Source organism: Hylobates moloch, unplaced genomic scaffold (assembly GCF_009828535.3).
Source record: "Hylobates moloch isolate HMO894 unplaced genomic scaffold, HMol_V3 SCAFFOLD_14, whole genome shotgun sequence".
Classification (NCBI taxonomy): Eukaryota; Metazoa; Chordata; class Mammalia; order Primates; family Hylobatidae; genus Hylobates; species Hylobates moloch.
In genome coordinates, this window is record NW_026652289.1 from 7,250,565 (window position 1) to 7,258,138 (window position 7,574).

A 7,574-nucleotide genomic window follows, 5' to 3' on the forward strand; every position below is an offset into this window, starting at 1 on the left:
CGCAATCTCGGCTCACTGCAACCTCTGCCTCCCGGGTTCAAGCGATTCTCCTGCGTCAACCTCCTGAGTAGCTGGGATTACAGGCATGCACCACTGTGCCTGGCTAATTTTGTATTTTTAGTAGAGACAGGGTTTCTCCATGTTGGCCAGACTGGTCTCGAGCTCCCAACCTCTGGTGAATCTATCCCCCGGCCTCCCAAAGTGCTGGGATTACAGGCATGAGCCACCACGCCCGGCCCTTAATTTTTAAAATATACTTTTTCCCACTAGAAATCCCAGTCCAGCTTCCTAAGTTCTCACTTCCGCATGTCATATTGGCATCACTTTTGAGGACTTCAATGGAAAAAAAATAGAGATAAATAAATGTTGAAATCCTCAATTTTCTTGGCAAACAAATTATCCATATCTACAGGTAGATATAGATACCTGTATATCTATATCTTCTATAAATATCTTCAGAATTTTGTATCTATCTGATTTATTGATATAGATACATATCCTTTTTATTGAGGGGCCAATGACTAACACCAATGAATGGCAAAAACACCAATAATAATGGACCATATTAATAATACTAGATATTTTTTCTGGAGCCATTTATGCCCTTGGACCTCTTTGGCAGTCTGTGAAACCGGTGGGCCACTTTTCAGAATCAGATTTTTGAATGCACAAAATAAAACACACAGGTTATAAAGGAAACCACTTATATTAAGATACCATTATAAAACAATGAATGAGGTAGCAACATATGTGCTATTAATACACCATAACCAGATCTATAACAAGCCTTGGAGGTGGTACTAATGACCTGGGAATTTTGAAGCAGTGGTGGGCATAAGTGGTGGACAGGCACAACATGGAATGAGATGATCCAGTGATTTTTACTGGTGTCAAAGTCACAAGGATGCTAACATGCCACTGTGGCTGTTGCCTAGGTACCTTTTGAAAGGAAATGATACATTTCAGTTAAAGCCTAGTGAAAATAAAAATGTAATTTTTACCCTTTAAGTTCCTGGATCCAGGTTTAGAGGCCCCCGCCTGCGTCATTCCCTCCCCCTTCCTTCTTTCCTTCTCCATCCTGCCTGCTTCTAGAGTGAAAACCAGGAAGGCAGGCCTGTCACCCCAGCACCAGAGCCCCTTTAGCTAAAAGATCCACAGTCGATTCTCCCTGGCCATGCCTAATAATGCGTTGATTTTTGCAATGATCTGAACATCTATGTCCCCATAAAACTCATATGCTGAAATCCACACCCCCAGGATGATGGTATTAGGAGGTGCAGCCTTTCAGAGATGACTAGGTGGTGAGGGGAGAACTCTCACGACCGGGATTAGTGATCCCATGAAAGAGACTCCAAAGAGACCCCTCACCCCTTCCCATGTGAAGTTAGGGTGAGCAGAGGCCATTGGAGAGGAAGCCTCCCTCACCAGAGCTGACTCCGCCAGCGCCTTAATCTCAGACTTCCAGCTTCTAGAACTGCAGAAAATACATTTCTGTTGTTCGTAAGTCACCTACTTGATGGTATTTTGTGATAGCAGCCTGAACAGACTAAGACACTTTAATCTCAAAGACATTATAATTTACATGAAGTTAATGTGTCTCTGCAGATGAAGGAAGCTCACACCTTGCGAAGGAGGTGGCTTGTGACTGTTACTTTAGAATCTCATCAAGTGCTACTTGGATATAAATTTCCTATGGCCCAAATTGTGAGAAATGGCCAGTGCGGGCTCACAAACTGCCTCGGAGAGGGGCACATGTAGCCCCAAGGGTTTACAAACGCTTGTTCCCAGCAGCAATGATGAAGACCCCCACACCAAAGCCGAGTTAATTAAAGTGCTTTATTTAATCATCTGTGGTGTTGCTGAGAGAGATGAAGGTGATGCTGAATGCAGGAGCCCGGGTGAGGCAGGAAGTGGAGAGTCATGTTACCATGGCAACAGTGTCCCTGGACTGCAGTGTGAATGAAGCTCTGGCTCTGAAGACCTCCGTGGTTTTAAAATGCCATCTATGTGAATGTGACATCGATTTGTCACAACAAATCTAAATAGAACCTCCTGGGGAGGGACAGAGACCCAGAGACCCAGAGGGAGACACTGACACAGAGAGTGATAGAGAGAGAGAGACAAAGACACGGAGACAGAGACAGAGAAGGGGAGAGGGATGGAGAGAGACAAAGTCACAGAGATAGATGGAGGGGGAAGAAGGGAGGAGGGAGAGAGAGAGAACAGAGACGGTTGACAGACAGTTTAGGAGAGGTGCTTCTGGTGCTGCTGGTTGTGCTAGGAAAAGGCATGTTTCTCTTTGGACAGATGTGCTTCCACTGCTGGAAGTAGGCTGACTGTGTCTCTCCCTGCTCTGAGCCTGGCACCAGATTTGGCAAAACCAGACAGAGCAAAAGCTGCTTCCAGCCCACAGCACCCAAGGCTGGTCTCCTCTTTCATCGCAGGGCTGCTATGCACAGTTGCACAGGCTGTGCCCTGCACCAAGCACCCAGAAGAGGATACAAGAGCCTGCCTGTGCTCCTTGAAGTATCCCTGAGCCCTGATGAACACCTGTGTCTACCTGGAGAGAGGGGAGCCTCTGCTCACATGAGCAAAGGCAACGGGGAGACTGCAGAGGCCCGTTCCCTCCCACAGTCTCTATTTTGCAATAAGGTGGATGGGAGGCTCTTCCAAATGTATTTACATGCAACAGTGACCTCTTACCCTTACCTCCTTACCTTTGATGAAGACAGTAAAGACCAACTCCCTGACAAATAGACAGAAATGCATGGCGATTGGAAGAGAGTCTTGGGACCTGTGTAGGCTTGAGGTGTGTCCTTGATGTTCCTGTCTTGGGGTTGGTGTGAGAAGCCTGTGGTTTCTTCACGGGAGAGGAATGTCAGCTCTGCCGTCATGAGCTGATTGTTCAGATAGGAGACTTTAGCCCACAGAGCCTCAGTGCACTCATCTGTACAATGGGGTGGTTTGGAATCACCAATTCATAGCAAAGGTTGTTGTGAGGATTCAAAGAGATACATCATGTTAAGTGAGTGTGTGTGTGTGACTGTGTGTGTGTGCACGTGTGCAGAGCCCTGACATCCCAGGACAGGCCACATTGACCACACACAGCTATGCATATTTCATGCCTGAGATTGCCATGGGTGCAGAGCCCTGGCCACACTCATGGGACTGGCTTCGGCCTGAGCCTTGGCACCATCAGAGTGGGTGCTACAAGGTGCTGTCCAGACATGAGAAAATCTGGGTTTGCTAAAATTCCTGCTGCCTCAGGCTGACCTGACCTCTGCTCCCAGGAAGAGGGGTTTGCCCTTTCCTTCCTCCCGCGACACCAGCTTGATGGGGGAAGCACAGATCCGACGCTCTGACTGGCAGGACCTCTGATGCCACACGTGCCTTGGGAACTCGTGTCCAGGTGGGAGAGTCAGGCTGACGTGGGCTCCTGCAGCAGGTCAGACAAGCCCAAGTTCAGGGCCTGCTCTGCCAGCCGTATGACCAGAGTTAAATTCACCTGCCTTGAGTCCCTGCTTCCTCATCTGTGAAATATAGAACAAAACAACCTTGATACCTGAGGTTGAGACAAGACAGAGAAATGATGTGGGGGGTGGAAGTTCCTCCCACAGCTTCTAAGAAATGATCGTTCTATGCTAATATGTTGGTTGCTATGTGATGGGTTATGGCTGTGCTGTGGGGAGGAGCTTGCCCTTCTCTGAGGCTCGGTTACCTCTGTGGTCCAAGGACTAGAGGGGTCTTGGACACTGCGAGCCCTAACGTAGAGTTGAAAACATGAATCCCAGAAAATGGCATGCACCATGGTAACCTTTTATAAAAATATGAAAAAACTAATACTAAAGAGTGTGTTTTTAGGAATACCTACCCAGGATAAAACTACAGTGCTCAAATAAAAAAGGCCAAACACAGGTTCAGCCCAAGTGGTGCCTCTAGAGGAAGAGGGAGCTGTAAGTGGGTGTGAATTGGTGCTAAGGCTCGGGACACATGGTGTTGGTGACCTCACTGGGCTGAGAGTATGCAGACGCCTGTGAATGTCCACATACTTAGATGTGCTTCCAATAGGAAGAGGGTGGTCATCGATTTCTGTGAACCTGACATTGGAGAGAGAGAGACAGAGACAGAGACAAAGAGAGACAGAGGGAGGAGAGAGAGAGAGTGTTTGGAGCTGTTTTTTTTCCAAACAGTCTTTCAGGAGCGGTCTGCGTCTCACCTTTGGTTCCGTGGAAAGAAGCGCTGTCGCCAAACACAGCTGTTGAGATGCATGTAAACAAAGGTCCGTGTGTGCTAAGCAGAGTTTGGAGGACGGGACCTGGAGACCATGCATTTTAATTGGGTAGTAAGAGAATGTAAGTAGTGGCTCAAATATTTCAGCAAGGTTTCAAAAGAAATATGATTTACAAAAATGTCATTGGGTGGCTCTATGGTCCAAAGCTGCTTATTTTTCAGAGGAATGAACTCCATTTATTTAGTAAAAGGAATAGAAAGGAATATTCCAGCGCATGAAGCAGGTGCGTGCCTGGAGCTTTGCCTTTTGGAGGTTGCCTCATTTCAACCTTGCAGCAAACTCTGTGAAAGCTTAGACCTCATTGTGTACAGTGGTCAAGAGTGCAGGGGCCCGACAGTGAGTGCTATGGAGGACATGAAGCTAGGGGAGACCCCTCACTGTGGGGGCACCGTCAAATGGTAGGCACTTAGGAAGACCAGCATGGCAGTTTCATGTAAAATGAAACACACACCACTCCCATGACCCAGAAATTCCACTCCGAGGAAGGGTTTGCCCAAGAGAAATGAAAACTTACGTGCACCGAAAGACCTGCCCAAGAGTGTTTACAGCAGGTTGATGCGTCGTAGCCAAAAACTGGAACCCAAGAGTTAGCCCACAGGCAAATGATAGCAATCTGTGGAATATTCAAACCATGAGTAGGAGAAGAGGAGAAAGGGAGCAATGTACTATTTTATTTATATGATATTCAAGAGCAGGTAGAACTGATGGGTGGTGATGGGAATCAGGACAGTGGCTGTCTTGGGACTGGATCCACTAGAAAGGGGCAGTGGGGAATTTTCTTGGGGAAATGATCTGTTCTGTATCTTGATTCAGGTGGCGCTACACAGGGCTTAAATTTGTCAAATCATATTGTGAATTTCACTTAATGAAGCTTTGCCTCATTAAGAATGTTTTAAACGGTAAAATCTTTATTAATAAGTACAGGTTCTGAAGACAGACGGCCTGGGTTTAAGTCTTTTCTCTTCTGTCTGTAGGAGTTTGCTGTGGCTGTCATAGCAAATGACCACAAATCCGATGCCTTCAAACAACACGACTTCATTCTGTTATGGGGCTGGAGGGCGGAAATCCGAAGTTAGTGTTGCTGGGTTAAAGTCAAGGCATTGGCAGGGCTGTGCCGCTCTGGAGGGTCTAGGGGAGAATCTGTTCTTGTCTTTTCTGGCCCCTGGTGGCTGCCAGCATTCCCTGGCCCATGGCCCCTCCCTCCGTCTTTAAAGCAACCATGTAGCATCTTGCTCCTTGGTAACAGCCCTTCTGCTGCTGTAGCATATCTTCGTCTGTGTTCTTCTTTAAGGCCTCTTGTCATTGCATTTAGGACATACCAGGACAATCTCTTCATCTGAGAAATCCTTAAACCGAGCCTGGTGAGGTGGCTCATGCCTATAATCCCAGCACTTTGGGAAGCCGAGGGGTGGTTCATCTGAGGTCAGGAGTTCAAGAGCAGCCTGGCCAACATGGTGAAACCCCATCTCTACTAAAAATATAAAAGTTAGCTGGGCATGATGGTGGGCACCTGTAATCCCAGCTACTCGGGAGGCTGAGGTGGGAGAATCGCTTGAACCCAGGAGGCAGAGGCTGCAGTGAGCTGAGATCATGCTACTGCACTCTGGCCTGGGTGAGAGTGCAAGACTCTGTCTCAAAAAAAAAAAAAATCCTTAAGCCCATCATTTCTGAAAAGCCTCTAGCCATATAAGAGACTTCTGGCCCTGGGACAGTCACATTTAACCTTAATCACATCTTTAAAGGCCCCATCTCCAAATACAGTCACAGTCTGAGCTACTGGGGGATAGAGCTTCAAGACAGGAGTTTTCGTTTTTGTTTTTTTGAGACAGAGTCTCACTCTGTCACCCAGACTGGAGTGCAGTGGCGTGATCTCGGTTCACCACAATCTCTGCCGCCTGGGTTCAAGTGATTCTCCTGCCTTAGCCTCCTGAGTAGCTGGGATTACAGGCATGTGCCACTACCACTCGACTAATTTTTGTACTTTTAGTAGAGATGGGGTTTCACTATGTCGGCCAGGCTAGTCTTGAACTTCTAACCTCAGGTGATTCACCCACCTCGGCCTCCCAAAGTGTTGGGATTATAGGCGTGAGCCACCGTGCTAGGCCAAGAGATGAGTTTTGAGGGGAACACAGTCCAGCTCATAACACAACGTGTAGCAAAACAAATCCAAAAGGGAAGGACAAGGTAAACAGGGAAAGGTGGGAAAAGAAATGGCGGCCCCTGTGGGTGTGTCTGCTCATGTGAACACAAGCTCAGGGATGTTCCCTCCACATGAATTAACTGTGAACAGAGGGAAGTGGAGAAATGGACTCTGGGCACAGGAAGGATGGAGGGTGTGGGTGACAGCAGCACTCCGGCCACCGCTTGGCAGAGGTAGCTAGCAAAGGGGAGGTCATGAAAGCCATCTGTGTGTGGGTGGAGGGGGGCTGAGGAAGGAGGGCCCCTCCATCTCCTGGTCTTTTCCATCCATCATTTGAGGGCGTAGACACCAGGAGTTGGCTCATATCTGATACCATCCCATGTTTACACGAAGTGATGGGTCTCAAACTCTGGAGCCTGGACTGACCTTTCACCATTGCCTGGAAACGTGTTAGCAATGCAGAATCCCAGGCCCTACCCAGACCCAGAATCAGAAACTGCGGGGCGAGGAGCAACGGGTGTTGCACCAAGCCCTTCAGGTGATTCTGATGCCCCCGAAAGTTTGAGAACTGCCGCTGTAATTATGTTGAACTGAACTTAAACTGTAATTATGTTGAACTGAACTTAAACTGAGTGGCTCTGCACAGACTGTGGATGTAGAAGAAGGCTGCTGTAACACCAGGGCTTGGGGTGAATCTTCATGTGATCTTCGGAAGAAGGATACTTGGCTTGGATCCCAGCCCAGACACCCTGAATCTATAGGATGGGGACCTTGGCCCTGACCTTAGGATGGTTAGAATGAGACATTCTATGGGACACTCACAGCAGACAGTCAGGACTAGAGACCTAACAGCATCTTCTTTCCTTCCTCCCTGGGCCCTGCCCCTTGTAGGCAATGGGTGTGGCATTATTTTGCTTTTATTTTGCATCCTTCGACGTGGGCCATCCTGCTTTAAGAGAACTTGGAGGGAGGGAAGTTTGGGGAGGACACAGCTCATTTCCCCGGACCCCTTTTGGAACTAGTCAAATTCCCAGAGGGCCTTAGTGGTTCTTACCTGGATTTGCAGCCCAAATCGGGCTTAGGTTGAAACCTCAGAAGCAGACAGAAGCAGCAGAAGAGATGTATTAAGAATAGAGATAAAGC

The 7,574-nt window shown here is 47.9% G+C and overlaps 1 long non-coding RNA gene across 1 annotated transcript in view; it reads left to right on the forward strand.

The window, feature by feature from the left end:
- The first annotated feature begins 2,042 nt into the window (after positions 1-2,042).
- Positions 2,043-7,574, forward strand: part of LOC116482378 (uncharacterized) — a 61,977-nt gene continuing 56,445 nt past the window's right edge. Inside the window, exon 1 of the long non-coding RNA XR_004251851.1 lies at positions 2,043-2,652. This is a non-coding gene — a long non-coding RNA (uncharacterized LOC116482378). The remainder of the gene's footprint in view (positions 2,653-7,574) is intronic.